Source organism: Arachis stenosperma, chromosome 1 (genome assembly GCF_014773155.1).
Source record: "Arachis stenosperma cultivar V10309 chromosome 1, arast.V10309.gnm1.PFL2, whole genome shotgun sequence".
Taxonomy (NCBI): Eukaryota; Viridiplantae; Streptophyta; class Magnoliopsida; order Fabales; family Fabaceae; genus Arachis; species Arachis stenosperma.
Genome location: NC_080377.1, coordinates 60,384,901 through 60,399,646, shown reverse-complemented (window position 1 = coordinate 60,399,646; position 14,746 = coordinate 60,384,901). Strand labels below are relative to the sequence as shown.

Sequence of the window (14,746 nt, the reverse complement as noted above, 5' to 3'; positions counted from 1 at the left end):
TTTCCCCTACCATTGTGAGATAATTCTTTGGACTTGGGTTCATACCTTGGTCATGGTTCATGGATCCATGCATTGGCATAGAACTCTTGAACATTAAGATTCCAACTTGTTGCATGGGGTTGGTTAAGACTTCCCAACCTCTTCTTCGGACTTCATGTCGGATCTCCGGATACTCATTTTTCTTGAGCTTGAAAGGGACCTCAGGGATCACTTTCTTCTTTGCCACAACATCATAGAAGTGGTCTTGAGGCTCTTGGAGATGAATCTTTCCATCTCCCATGACTCGGAGGTGGAAGCTTTTGTCTTCCCTTTTCCTTTTCTAGAGGATACTCCGGCCTTAGGTGCCATTGGTAATGGAAAACAAAAAAAAAAGCTTATGCTTTTACCACACCAAACTTAAAATATTGCTCGCCCTTGAGCAATAAAAGAAAGAAGAGAAGAAGAAGAAGAAGAAATATGGTAGAGAGGAGAGAGGTGGTTCGGCTTAGGTGAAGAAGAAGGGTTGTGTTGTGTGAAAATGAAGTAGAATGGAAGGGTATTTATAGGGAAAGGGGGATGTATGTTCGGCCATTGGGTGGGAATGGGAGGGAAATGGTTTGAATTTTATGAAGGTAGGTGGGTTTATGGGGAAGAGTGGTTGGATGTGAGTGGTGAATGGGGTAATTGGGGAAGAGGAATTGAGGTGATTGGTGAAAGGTTTTGGGAAGTGTGACATGGGGAAGAGTGATTTGGATTAGGAGAGTGTGATTTAGGATTAAAGGTAAGGTGGGAATATGTTAGGTGGGGATCCTGTGGGGTCCACAGATCCTGAGGTGATCCTGTGGGGTCCACAGATCCTGAGTGTCAAGGAATTCCATCCCTGCACCAAAGAGGCATGTAAAATGCCTTCGTGCATCATTCTGGCGTTTAAACGCCCATTGGTGCACATTCTGGGCGTTCACGCCCATGTAAAGCATGTTTCTGGCGTTGAACGCCAGTTTCATGCTTGTTACTGGCGTTCAGCGCCAGTTTTTCCTCTCTGGGCATTCCGGGCTTCAGCGCCAGGATATTGCTTGTTTCTGGCGTTCAGCGCCAGAATGGTGCTCTGTTCTGGCGTTTGAACGCCAGCCAGATGCATCTTACTGGCGTTGAACGCAGCCCGTGCGTCTCCGGGTGAAAATTTTTTCTTCTGCTGTTTTTTGATTCTGTTTTTAATATTTATGATTTTTCGTGACTCCTCATGATCATGTACCTAAAAAACACAAAATAACAATAAAATAAAAATTAAGTAAATAAATTGGGTTGCCTCCCAACAAGCGCTTCTTTAATGTCAATAGCTTGACAGTGGCTCTCATGGAGCCACAAGGTGATCAGGTCAATGTTGTATAGTTGTCCACACCAAACTTAGAGTTTGGATATGGGATCTTAACACCAAACTTAGAGTTTGGTTGTGGCCTCACAACACCAAACTTAGAGTTGACTGTGTGGGTTCTTCTTGACTCTGAACTGAGAGAAGCTCTTCATGCTTACTCTCTTTTGTCATAGAGGGATGGCATGTGCTTTAAACACAAGTAGTCCCCATTCAATTGAAGGACTAACTCACCTCTGTTGACATCTATCACAGCTCCTGCTGTGGCTAGGAAAGGTCTTCCAAGGATGATGCAGTCATCCTCTTCCTTCCTAGTGTCTAAGATTATGAAATCAGCAGGATGTAAAGGCCTTCAACCTTTACTAGCACGTCCTCTACTATCCATAGGCTTGTCTTAATGACTTGTCTGCCAGTTGTAATGAGAACAGCAGGTTGTACCTCAATGATCCCCAGCTTCTCCATTACAGAGAGTGGCATTAGATTTATCCCTGACCCCAGATCAACAGAGCTTTTTCAAAGATCATGGTGCCTATGGTACAAGGTATTAAGAACTTGCCAGGATCTTGTTTCTTTTGAGGTAGAATTTTCTGAATCCAAGTATCCAGTTCATTAATGAGCAAGGGAGGTTCATTTCCCAAGTCTCATTACCAAACAACTTGGCATTCAGCTTCATGATAGCTCCTAAATTGAGCAACTTGCTCTCCAGTTACATCTTCATCCTCTTCAGAGGATGAATAGTCTTCAGAGCTCATGAATGGCAGAAGGAGATTTAATGGAATCTCTATGGTCTCTGTATGAGCCCCAGATTCCTCTGGATCCTTGATAGGAAACTCCTTCTTGCTTGAGGAACGTCCCAGGAGGTCTTTCTCACTAGGATTTTCGTCCTCCTCCTCCCTTGTGCATTCGGCCATATTGACTATGTCAATGGCTTTGCACTCTCCTTTTGGATTCTCTTATGTATTGCTTGGGAGAATACTGGGAGGAGTTTCAATGACTTTCTTACTCAGCTGGCCCACTTGTGCCTCTAGATTTCTAATGGAGGATCTTGTTTCACTCATGAAACTGAAAGTGGCCTTTGACAGATCAGAGACTACATTGGCTAAATTAGAAGTGTTTTGTTCAGAATTCTCTGTCTGTTGCTGAGAAGATGATGGATATGGCTTGCTATTGCCCAGCCTATTACGTCCACCATTGTTAAAACCTTGTTGAGGTTTTTGTTGATCCTTCCATGAGAAATTTGGATGATTTCTCCATGATGAGTTATAGGTGTTTCCATAAGGTTCACCCATATAATTAACCTCTGCCATGGCAGGGTTCTCAGGATCATAAGCTTCTTCAGAAGCTGCCTCTCTAGTGCTGTTGGATGCATGTTGCAATCCATTCAGATTTTGAGAGATCATGTTGACCTGTTGAGTCAACACTTTGTTCTGAGCCAATATGGCATTCAGAGTATCAATTTCAAGACTCCTTTCTTTTGAGGTATCCCATTGTTCACGGAATTCCTCTCAGAAGTGTACATGAATTGGTTATTTGCAACCATGTCAATGAGTTCTTGAGCCTCTTCAGGCGTTTTCTTCAGGTGAATAGATCCACCTGCAGAATGGTCCAATGATATTTTCGAAAATTCAGAGAGACCATAATAGAATATATCCAATATGGTCCATTCTGAAAACATGTCAGATGGACATCTTTTGGTCAGCTGCTTGTATCTTTCCGAAGCTTCATAGAGGGATTCACCATCTTTTTGTTTGAAGGTTTGAACATCCACTCTCAGCTTGCTCAGCTTTTGAGGAGGAAAGAATTTGTCCAAGAAGGCAGTGACCAGCTTATCCCATGAGTCCAGGCTATCCTTGGGTTATGAATCCAACCATATTCTAGCTCTGTCTCTTACAGCAAAAGGTAAAAGCATGAGTCTGTAGACTTCAGGATCAACTCCATTTGTCTTTACAGTCTCACAGATCTGCAAGAACTCAGTTAAAAACTGATAAGGATCTTCAGATGGAAGTCCATAAAACTTGCAGTTTTGTTGCATTAAAGCAACCAGTTGAGGCTTAAGCTCAAAGTTATTGGCTCCAATGGCAGGAATGGAGATGCTTCTTCCATCAAACTTGGACGTTGTCTTTGTGAAGTCACCAAGCATTCTCCTTGCATTATTATTATTTTCGGCTGCCATCTCCTTCTCTTGTTCTAATGTTTCTGAAAGGTTACCTTTAGAATAATTTAATTTAGCTTCTCTTAATTTTCTCTTCAGAGTCCTTTCAGGGTTCTGGATCAATTTCAACAAGAGTGCCTTTATCCTTGTTCCTGCTCATATGAAAGAGAAGAAAACAAGAAAAGAAAGAAGAATCCTCTATGTCACAGTATAGAGATTCCTTTATGTTAGTAGAAAAAGAAAGGGGTAGAAGAATGAAGAGGGAGATTCGGATTTTTGGATGAAGAGAGGTGAAGAGAAGTGTTAGTAATTAAATAATTAAATAGAAGAAGAAAATAGGAGGGAGATTTCGAAAATAATTTTGAAAAAGGGGTTAGTAGTTTTCAAAAATTTAGAGATAAAATGTAATTAAAATTAAAACATGAAACAATTAATTAATTAAAAAGAATTTTTGAAAAAAAAAGAGATATTTTCGAAAATTGAAGAGGAAAAAGTAGTTAGGTGGTTTTGAAAAAGATAAGAAACAAACAAAAAGTTAGTTAATTGTTTGAAAAAGATTTGAAATCAAAATTGAAAAAGATAAGAAGATAGCAAGTTAGATAAGATATTTTGAAATCAAATTTTGAAAAAGATAAAATTTTTGAAAAAGATAAAATAAAAGATAAAAAGATTTAATTCAAAAATTTTACAATTATTTACCTCACTAACAAGAAACCACAAGATAAGATTCTAGAATTTAAAGATTGAACCTTTCTTAACAAGAAAGTAACAAACTTCAAATTTTTGAATCAATCACATTAATTGTTAGCATATTTTTCAAAACATGATATAAAGATAAGAAAAAGATTTTTGAAAAATAATTTTTAAAATTTTCGAAAATAAATAAAAAATTGAAAAAGATATGATTTTGAAAAGGGTTTTGAAAAGATAAGATTTTTAAAATTAAAATTTTGACTTGACTTGTAAGAAACAATTAATTTTGAAAATTTTTGACCAATTCAACCCAAAATTTCGAAAATTTGGAGGGAAATAAGGAAAAGATATTTTTTTGATTTTTGAATTTTTAATTATGAGAGATAAAAACAACAAAAATACTTAATGCATGAAATTTTTAGATCAAAACAATGAATGCATGCAAGAATGCTATGAATGTCAAGATGAACACCAAGAACACTTTGAAGATCATGATGAACATCAAGAACATGATTTTGAAAAATTTGTGATGCAAAGAAAACATGCAAAAGACCAAACTTAGAAATCTTTAATGTATGGAAAATATGAATGCAAAAATGCACATGAAAAACAACAAACAACACAAAACAAGAAAACATCAAGATCAAACAAGAGGACTTACCAAGAACAACTTGAAGATCATGAAGAACACCATGAATGCATGAATTTTCGAAAAATGCAAGAAAAATTTTTAAAGCATGCAATTGACACCAAACTTAAAAATTGACTCAAGACTCAAACAAGAAACACAAAATATTATTTATTTTTATGATTTTATGAATTTTTTTTGAATTTTTATTAATTTTTTTCGAAAATAAAGTTTAGAAAAACGAATAATAAAAGAAAAATTTTGAAAAAGATTTTTGAAAAGAAAATTACCTAATCTGAGCAACAAGATGAACCGTCAGTTGTCCATACTCGAACAATCCCCGGCAACGGCGCCAAAAACTTGGTGGACGAAATTGTGATCCATGTTCTTTGTATCTGTATGAAATCATTATTATGGCACCAGTTGAATTCACAACTCCGTTCAACTAACCAGCAAGTGTACTGGGTCGTCCAAGTAATAAACCTTACGTGAGTAAGGGTCGATCCCACAGAGATTGTTGGTATGAAGCAAGCTATGGTCACCTTGTAAATCTCAGTTAGGCAGATTAAAATTGTTTATGGTTTCGAAAATAGAAATAAGAAAATAGAAGAAATAAAAGGGATAGAATACTTATGCAGATTCATTGGTGGGAATTTCAGATAAGCGCATGAAGATACTGTATGGCTCAAGGACACCTGCTATCCTCCTGCTTCAACTCAATCCTTCTTACTCCTTTCCTTGGCAAGCTGTTTATAGGGGTTCACCGTTTGATGATGGCTACTTTCAATCCTCTCGGGAAAATGGTCCTCTGCGGCTGTCACTCGCATGGCTAATCGTCTGGAGGCATCACTTGGCCGAAGGCTACATCCCATCCTCGCAGTGAAAACTACGCTCACGCGCTCTGTCACAGCACGGCTAATCACTGGTTGGTTCCCGCGCCTACTGGAATTTAATCCATTGATTCTTTTGCGTTTGTCACTAACGCCCAGTGATGAGCGGATAATTTGTACCCTTTTTGGCATTGTTTTTAGTATGTTTTTAGTATGATCTAGTTAGTTTTTAGTATATTTTTATTAGTTTTTAGTTAAAATTCACTTTTCTGGACTTTACTATGAGTTTGTGTGTTTTTCTGTGATTTCAGGTATTTTCTGGCTGAAATTGAGGGATCTGAGCAAAAATCTGATCCAGAGACTCAAAAGGACTGCAGATGCTGTTGGATTCTGACCTCCCTGCACTCGAAGTGGATTTTCTGGAGCTACAGAAGCCCAATTGGCGCGATCTCAACGGCGTTGGAAAGTAGACATCCTGGGCTTTCCAGCAATATATGATAGTTCATACTTTGCTTAAGATTTGATGGCCCAAACCGGCGTTCAAAGTCACCCTCAGGAATTCCAGCGTTAAACGCCGGAACTGGCACCTAAATGGGAGTTAAACGCCCAAACTGGCATAAAAGCTGGCGTTTAACTCCACGAGGAGTCTCTACACGAAAATGCTTCATTTGCTCAGCCCAAGCACACACCAAGTGGGCCCGGAAGTGGATTTTTATGTCATTTACTCATCTTTGTACACCTTAGGCTACTAGTTTTCTATAAATAGGACCTTTTACTATTGTATTTTCATCTTTTGATCACTTTAGATCTCTAGATCATCTTTGGACATCTAGTTCTTAGATCATTTGGGAGGCTGGCCATTCGGCCATGCCTAGACCTTGTTCTTATGTATTTTCAACGGTGAGTTTCTACACACTAGATTAAGGTGTGGAGCTCTGCTGTACCTCGAGTATTAATGCAATTACTATTGTTCTTCTATTCAATTCCGCTTGTTCTTTGTCCAAGATATCACTTGTTCTTCAACTTGATGAATGTGATGATCCGTGACACTCATCATCATTCTCACTCATGAACAAGGTGACTAACACCACTTTTGTTCTACAAGCATACGAGGCTTAGTGAATATCTCTTGGATTCCTGATACACGATGCATGGTTGATCGCCTGACACCGAGTGCTCGCCTGACAAACGAGCCAGCCATTCCGTGAGATCAGAGTCTTCGTGGTATAGGCGAGAACTGATGGCGCATTCAAGAGAATCCGGAAGGTCTAACCTTGTCTGTGGTATTCTGAGTAGGATTCAATGATTGAATGACTGTGACGTGCTTCAAACTCCTAGCAGGCTGGGCGTTAGTGACAGACGCAAAAGAATCGATGGATTTTATTCCGGCCTGACCGAGAACCGACAGATGATTACCCATGCTGTGACAGAGCATAGGCGACGTTTTCACTGAGAGGATGGGAGGTAGCCACTGACAACGGTGAAACCCTACATGAGCTTGCCATGGAAAGGAGTAAGAAGGATTGGATGAAGACAGTAGGAAAGCAGAGAGACGGAAGGGAAGGCATCTTCATTCGCTTATCTGAAGCTCTCACCAATGATATACATAAGTATCTCTATCTTTATCTTTATGCTTTATTCGTTTATCACTATACCCATTTGAGTCTGCCTGACTGAGATTTACAAGGTAACCATAGCTTGCTTCATACCAACAATCTCCATGGGATCGACCCTTACTCGCGTAAGGTTTATTACTTGGACAACCCAGTGCACTTGTTGGTTAGTTGTGCGAAGTTGTGTTTATGCCACGGTATTGAGCACCAAGTCTTTGGAGCCATTACTAGGGATTGTTCTGTGTAAAAGTAGTGATCACAATTTCGTGTACCAAGTTTTTGGCGCCGTTGCCGGGGATTGTTTGTGTATGAACAACTGACGGTTCATCTTGTTGCTTAGATTAGGTATTTTTCTTCAGAGTTCTTAAGAATGAATTCTAGTGTTTCATGATGATCTGTTGAAATCTGGCTGGCTGAGAAGCCATGTCTAATCTTATTGGACCGAGGTTTCAACTAATCATCACAATAGCTTGTTGATCTCTATCAATCTTGCTATTGGAGCGATGATCTGCTAAGGCTTGGCTGGCCATTGGCCATGTCTAGTGTTTTGGACCGAAGCTTTCTTTGGAAGCTTGGCTGGCTGCGAAGCCATGTCTAATTCCTGGACCGAAGTCTTAGACTAGCATTGCAATGATTCCTGGAATCCAAATTGAGAATTCTGAAACCTTTATTTTCTATTTTCATATAATTTTCGAAAAAGCACAAAAAATTTACAAAATCATAAAAACCAAAAAAAAAATTTTTTCAAGAAACAAGAAACATAAAATATTTTCTATTTCTTCCTTTTTTCTTGTTTGAGTCTAGTGTCTAATCTTAAGTTTGGTGTCTTGCATGCCTTGTTTATTTGATCTTGGTTCTATTTTCAAGTCAATAGTACAGGGAATTGAAGATTCAGAACATGCAGCAGAGGAATTACACAGAAAAAGCTGGGCGTTCAAAATGCCCAGTGAAGAAGGACAGCCTGGCGTTTAAACGCCAGCCAGGGTACCTGGTTGGGCGTTTAACGCCAAAAAAGGTAGCATTTTGGGCGTTAAACGCCAAAATGGATACCATTCTGGGCGTTTAACGCCAGGATGGCACAAGGGGGAAGATTTTGTTTTTCAAATCAATTTTTTTTTCAAGTTTTCAAAGTTTTTCAAAATCAAATCTTTTTCAAATCATATCTTTTCAATCAAATGTTTTCAAAATCAATTTCTTTCCTTTTTCAAAGATACTTACTAACAATTAATGATTTGATTGAACATCTCAAGTTTGTTACCTTTTCTGTTGAGAAAGGTTTAATGTTTGAATTATATCTTTTCTTGTTAGGCAAGTCATTAATTTTTAAAATCAAATCTTTTTAAAATTGTTTTCAAATCATATCTTTTCAATCACATCTTTTTAAAACCAATCATATCTTCTTAACCACATCTTTTTCAAAATAAGTTTTCAATCAAATATTTTTAATTTCTAATTTCAAAATCTTTTCAAAAATTACTTAATTTTCTCCTTTCACTCTTGGTTTTCGAAAATCAATTAAAGTTTTTCAAAATATTTTCAAACTTTTTCACTTAATTTTCGAAAATTTCCTTCCCCTCTTCTCACATCCTTCTATTTATGGAGTATCACTCCTTCTTAATGCACAATTCGAACTCCATCTAATTAAAGTTCGAATTCTTCTCCTTCTTCTTTCTTCTATTTTTCTTTTCCTCTGACACCTCAAGGAATCTCTATACTGTGACATAGAGGATTCCACATTTTCTTGTTCTCTTCTCTTTCATATGAGCAGGAGCAGAGACAAAGGCATTCTTGTTGAAGCTGACCCTGAACCTGAAAGGACCTTGAAGCGAAAGCTAAGAGAAGCTAAGGCACAACTCTCTGTTGAGGACCTGACCGAATTCTTCAAAGAAGAAGAAGACATGGCAGCCGAAAACAACAACAATGCCAACAATGCAAGGAAGGTGCTGGGTGACTTTACTGCACCTACTCCCGATTTCTATGGGAGAAGCATCTCTATCCCTGCCATTGGAGCAAACAACTTTGAGCTTAAGCCTCAATTAGTTTCTCTAATGCCAGAATTGCAAGTTCCATGGACTTCCATTGGAAGATCCTCATCAGTTCTTAGCTGAGTTCTTGCAAATCTGTGACACAGTCAAGACTAATGGGGTTGACCCTGAGGTCTACAGACTGATGCTATTCCCTTTTGCTGTAAGAGACAGAGCTAGAATATGGTTGGACTCACAACCTAAAGAAAGCCTGGACTCTTGGGAAAAGCTAGTCAATGCCTTCTTGGCAAAGTTCTTTCCACCTCAAAAATTGAGTAAGCTTAGAGTGGAAGTCCAAACCTTCAGACAGAAGGATGGTGAATCCCTCTATGAAGCTTGGGAAAGATACAAACAATTGATCAGAAAATGTCCTTCAGACATGCTTTCTGAATGGAGCATCATAGGTATTTTCTATGATGGTCTCTCTGAACTATCCAAGATATCTTTGGATAGCTCTGCTGGAGGATCTCTTCATCTGAAGAAGACGCCTACAGAGGCTCAAGAACTAATTGAAATGGTTGCAAATAACCAATTCATGTACACTTCTGAAAGGAATCCAGTGAACAATGGGACTAGTCAGAAGAAAGGAGTTCTTGAGATTGACACTCTGAATGCCATATTGGCTCAGAATAAAATATTGACTCAACAAGTCAATTTGATTTCTCAAAGTCTGTCTGGAATGCAAAATGCACCTGGCTGTACTAAGGAAGCTTCATCTGAAGAAGAAGCTTATGATCCTGAGAACCCTTCAATGGAAGAGGTGAATTACCTAGGAGAACCCTATGGAAACACCTATAATTCTTCATGGAGAAATCACCCAAATTTCTCATGGAAGAATCAAGAGAGACCTCAACAAGGTTTCAACAACAATAATGGTGGAAGAAACAGGTTTAGCAATGGCAAGCCTTTTCCATCATCTTCTCAGCAACAGACGGAGAATTCTAAGCAGAACCCCTCTGACTTAGCAACCATGGTCTCTGATCTAATCAAAACCACTCAAAGTTTCATGACTGAAACAAGGTCCTCCATTAGGAATTTGGAGGCACAAGTGGGACAGCTGAGCAAGAAAGTTACTGAACTCCCTCCTAGTACTCTCCCAAGTAATACAGAAGAAAATCCAAAAGGAGAGTGCAAAGCCATAACCATGGCCGAATCTAGAGAGGGAAGAGAGGAAGTGGACGCCACTGAGGAAGGCCTCAATGGGCGTGCACTAGCCTCCAATGAGTTCCCCAATGAGGAACCATGGGAATCTGAGGCTCAAAGTGAGACCATAGAGATTCCATTGGATTTACTTCTGCCATTCATGAGCTCTGATGAGTATTCTTCCTCTGAAGAGGATGAGTATGTCACTGAAGAGCAAGTTGCTAAATACCTTGGAGCAATCATGAAGCTAAATGACAAGTTGTTTGGAAATGAGACTTGGGAGGATGAACCCCCTTTGCTCACCAAAGAACTGGATGACTTGTCTAGACAGAAATTACCTCAAAAGAGACAAGATCCTGGAAAGTTTTCAATACCTTGTACCATAGGCACCATGACCTTCAAGAAGGCTCTGTGTGACTTAGGGTCAAGTGTGAACCTCATGCCTCTCTCTGTAATGGAGAAGCTAGGGATCTTTGAGGTGCAAGCTGCAAGAATCTCACTAGAGATGGCAGACAACTCAAGAAAACAAGCTCATGGACTTGTAGAGAATGTTTTGGTAAAAGTTGAAGACCATTACATCCCTACTGATTTCATAGTCCTAGAGACTGGGAAGTGCATGGATGAATCCATCATCCTTGGCAGACCCTTCCTTGCCACAGCAAAGGCTGTGATTGATGTTGATGGAGGTGAACTGATCATTCAAGTGAATGAAGAATCCTTTGTGTTTAAGGCTCAAGGATACCCCTCTGTCATCATGGAGAGGAAGCATGAAGAGCTTCTCTCAAATCAGAGACAAACAGAGCCCCCACAGTCAAACTCTAAGTTTGGTGTTGGGAGGCCACAACCAAACTCTAAGTTTGGTGTTGAACCCCCACATTCAAACTCTAAGTTTGGTGTTGGGAGGTTCCAACATTGCTCTGAGTATCTGTGAGGCTCCATGAGAGCCCTCTGTCAAGCTACTGACATTAAAGAAGCGCTTGTTGGGAGGCAACCCAATGTTATATTTTATCTATTTCTCTTTGCCATTTTATGTTTTTTGTAGGTTGATGATCATAAGAAGACACAAAATCAATTGAAAAAGCAAAAACAGAATGAAAAACAGGAAGAAAAATAGCACACCCTGGAGGAAGAACCCACTGGCGTTTAAACGCCAGTAAGGCTAGCAGTTGGGCGTTTAACGCCCAGTCTGGCACCATTCTGAGCGTTTAACGCCAGAAAGAGGCACCAGACTGGCGTTAAACGCCAGAAAAGGGCAAGAACCTGGCGTTAAACGCCAGGAATGGGCACCAGCCCGGCGTTTAACGCCAGAAATGGCTCAAAACGTGATTTTGAATGCCATTTGGTGCAGGGGTGACTTTTCCTTGACACCACAGGATCTGTGGACCCCACAGGATCCCCACCAACCCCACCACTCTCTCTCTCTTCTTCACCCATTCACCAATCACCTCAATACCTCTTCCCCAAAAACCCCTCACCTATCAAATTCCATCTTTCTCTTCACCACTCACATCCATCCTTCATAAAACCCCACCAACCTCACCCTTCAAACTCAAACCACTTTCCCTCCCAAACCCACCCATAATGGCCGAACCCCATCTCCCCCCTCTCCTATATAAACCCTTCTTCACCCCTTCATTTTCACACAACCTAAACACCACTTCTCCCCCTCCTTGGCCGAATACATAAGCCACTCCCTTCTTCCTCATTTCTTCTTCTTCTACTCTCTTCTTTCTTCTTTTGCTCGAGGACGAGCAAACCTTTTAAGTTTGGTGTGGTAAAAGCGTTGCTTTTTCGTTTTTCCATAACCATTTATGGCATCTAAGGCCGGAGAAACCTCTAGAAAGAGGAAAGGGAAGGCAAAAGCTTCCACCTCCGAGTCATGGGAGATGGATAGATTCATCTCAAGGGTGCATCAAGACCACTTCTATGATGTTGTGGCCTTGAAGAAGGTGATCCCCGAAGTCCCCTTTTCACTCAAAAAGGGTGAATATCCGGAGATCCGCCATGAGATCCGAAGAAGAGGTTGGGAAGTGCTTACCAACCCCATTCAACAAGTCGGAATCTTGATGGTTCAAGAGTTCTATGCCAATGCATGGATCACCAAGAACCATGATCAAAGTGTGAACCCAGATCCAAAGAATTGGCTTACAATGGTTCGGGGGAAATACTTGGATTTTAGTCCGGAAAATGTAAGGTTAGCATTCAACTTGCCCATGATGCAAGGAGATGAACATCCTTACACTAGAAGGGTCAACTTTGATTAAAGGTTGGACCAAGTCCTCACAGTCATATGTGAAGAGGGCGCCCAATGGAAGAGAGATTCAAGAGGGAAGCCGGTTCAATTGAGAAGGCATGACCTCAAGCCCATGGCTAGAGGATGGTTGGAGTTTATCCAACGCTCAATCATTCCTACTAGCAACCGGTCCGAAGTTACTCTACAAGGTGGCGGACAAGTCTTCCACCTTGGCAAGGTTAGCCTTTCCTCATCTCATTTGTCACCTCTGTTATTCAGTAGGAGTTGACATAGAAGGAGACACCCCCATTGATGAGGACAAGCCCATCACCAAGAAAAGGATGGAGCAAACGAGAGATCCCTCTCATCATGAGATTCCTGAGATACCTCAAGGGATGCACTTTCCTCCACAAAACTATTGGGAGCAACTAAACACCTCCCTAGGAGAATTGAGTTCCAACATGGGACAACTAAGGGTGGAGCACCAAGAACAATCCATTCTCCTCCATGAAATTAGAGAAGATCAAAGAATCATGAGAGAGGAGCAACAAAGACAAGGAAGAGACATTGAGGAGCTCAAGCACTCCATAAGACCTTCAAGAGGAAGAACAAGCCGCCATCACTAAGGTGGACCCGTTCTTTAATCTCCTTGTCCTTTATTTTCTTGTTTTTCGAAATTTTCATGCTTATGTTATCCATGTTTGTGTCTTATGATCATTAGTGTCTTAGTATCTATGCCTTAAAGTTATGAATGTCCTATGAATCCATCACCTTTCTTAAGAATTGTTCTTAATTGAAAAAGAAAAAAATTGCATGAATTTTGAATTTTATAACAGTTTAATTATATTGATGTGGTTGCAATACTTTTGTTCTCTGAATGTATGCTTGAACAGTGCATATGTCTTTTGAATTTGTGGTTCATGAATGTTGGCTCTTGAAAGAATGATGAAAAAGGAGACATGTTACTGAGGATCTGAAAAATCATAAAAATGATTCTTGAAGCAAGAAAAAGCAGTGAATACAAAAAAAAAAGAAGGAAGCAAGCGAAAAAAAAAACTGAAAAAAAAGGAAAAAAGAAGAAAAAGAAAGAATAAAGTTGTGATCCAAGGCAAAAAGAGTGTGCTTAAGAACCCTGGACACCTCTAATTGGGGACTTTAGCAAAGCTGAGTCACAATCTGAAAAGGTTCACCCAATTATGTGTCTGTGGCATATATGTATCCGGTGGTAATACTGGAAGACAGAGTGCTTTGGGCCACAGTCAAGACTCAATAAGTAGCTGTGTTCAAGAATCATCATACTTAACTAGGAGAATCAATAACATTATCTGGATTCTGAGTTCCTAAAGAAGCCAATCATTCTGAGTTCCAAAGGATAAAGTGAGATGCCAAAACTATTCAGAGGCAAAAAGCTAAAAGCCCTGCTCATCTAATTAATACTGATCTTCATAGATGTTTTTGGAGTTCATTGCATATTCTCTTCTTTTTTTTATCCTATTTGATCTTCAGTTGCTTGGGGACAAGCAACAATTTAAGTTTGGTGTTGTGATGAGCAGATAATTTGTACCCTTTTTGGCATTGTTTTTAGTATGTTTTTAGTATGATCTAGTTAGTTTTTAGTATATTTTTATTAGTTTTTAGTTAAAATTCACTTTTCTGGACTTTACTATGAGTTTGTGTGTTTTTCTGTGATTTCAGGTATTTTCTGGCTGAAATTGAGGGATCTGAGCAAAAATCTGATCCAGAGACTCAAAAGGACTGCAGATGCTGTTGGATTCTGACCTCCCTGCACTCGAAGTGGATTTTCTGGAGCTACAGAAGCCCAATTGGCGCGATCTCAACGGCGTTGGAAAGTAGACATCCTGGGCTTTCCAGAAATATATGATAGTCCATACTTTGCCCAAGATTTGATGGCCCAAACCGGCGTTCAAAGTCACCCTCAGGAATTCCAGCGTTAAACGCCGGAACTGGCACCTAAATGGGAGTTAAACGCCCAAACTGGCATAAAAGCTGGTGTTTAACTCTAAGAGGAGTCTCTACACGAAAATGCTTCATTTGCTCAGCCCAAGCACACACCAAGTGGGC

General features: G+C 39.8%; 1 non-coding gene across 1 annotated transcript; it reads right to left on the bottom strand.

Moving 5' to 3' along the window:
• Positions 1–9,565: 9,565 nt before the first annotated feature.
• LOC130956432 (small nucleolar RNA R71) lies at positions 9,566–9,673 on the bottom strand. Its single transcript, XR_009077121.1, has one exon. It is a non-coding gene; the product is annotated as a small nucleolar RNA R71 (small nucleolar RNA).
• Between the last annotated feature and the right edge of the window lie 5,073 nt (positions 9,674–14,746).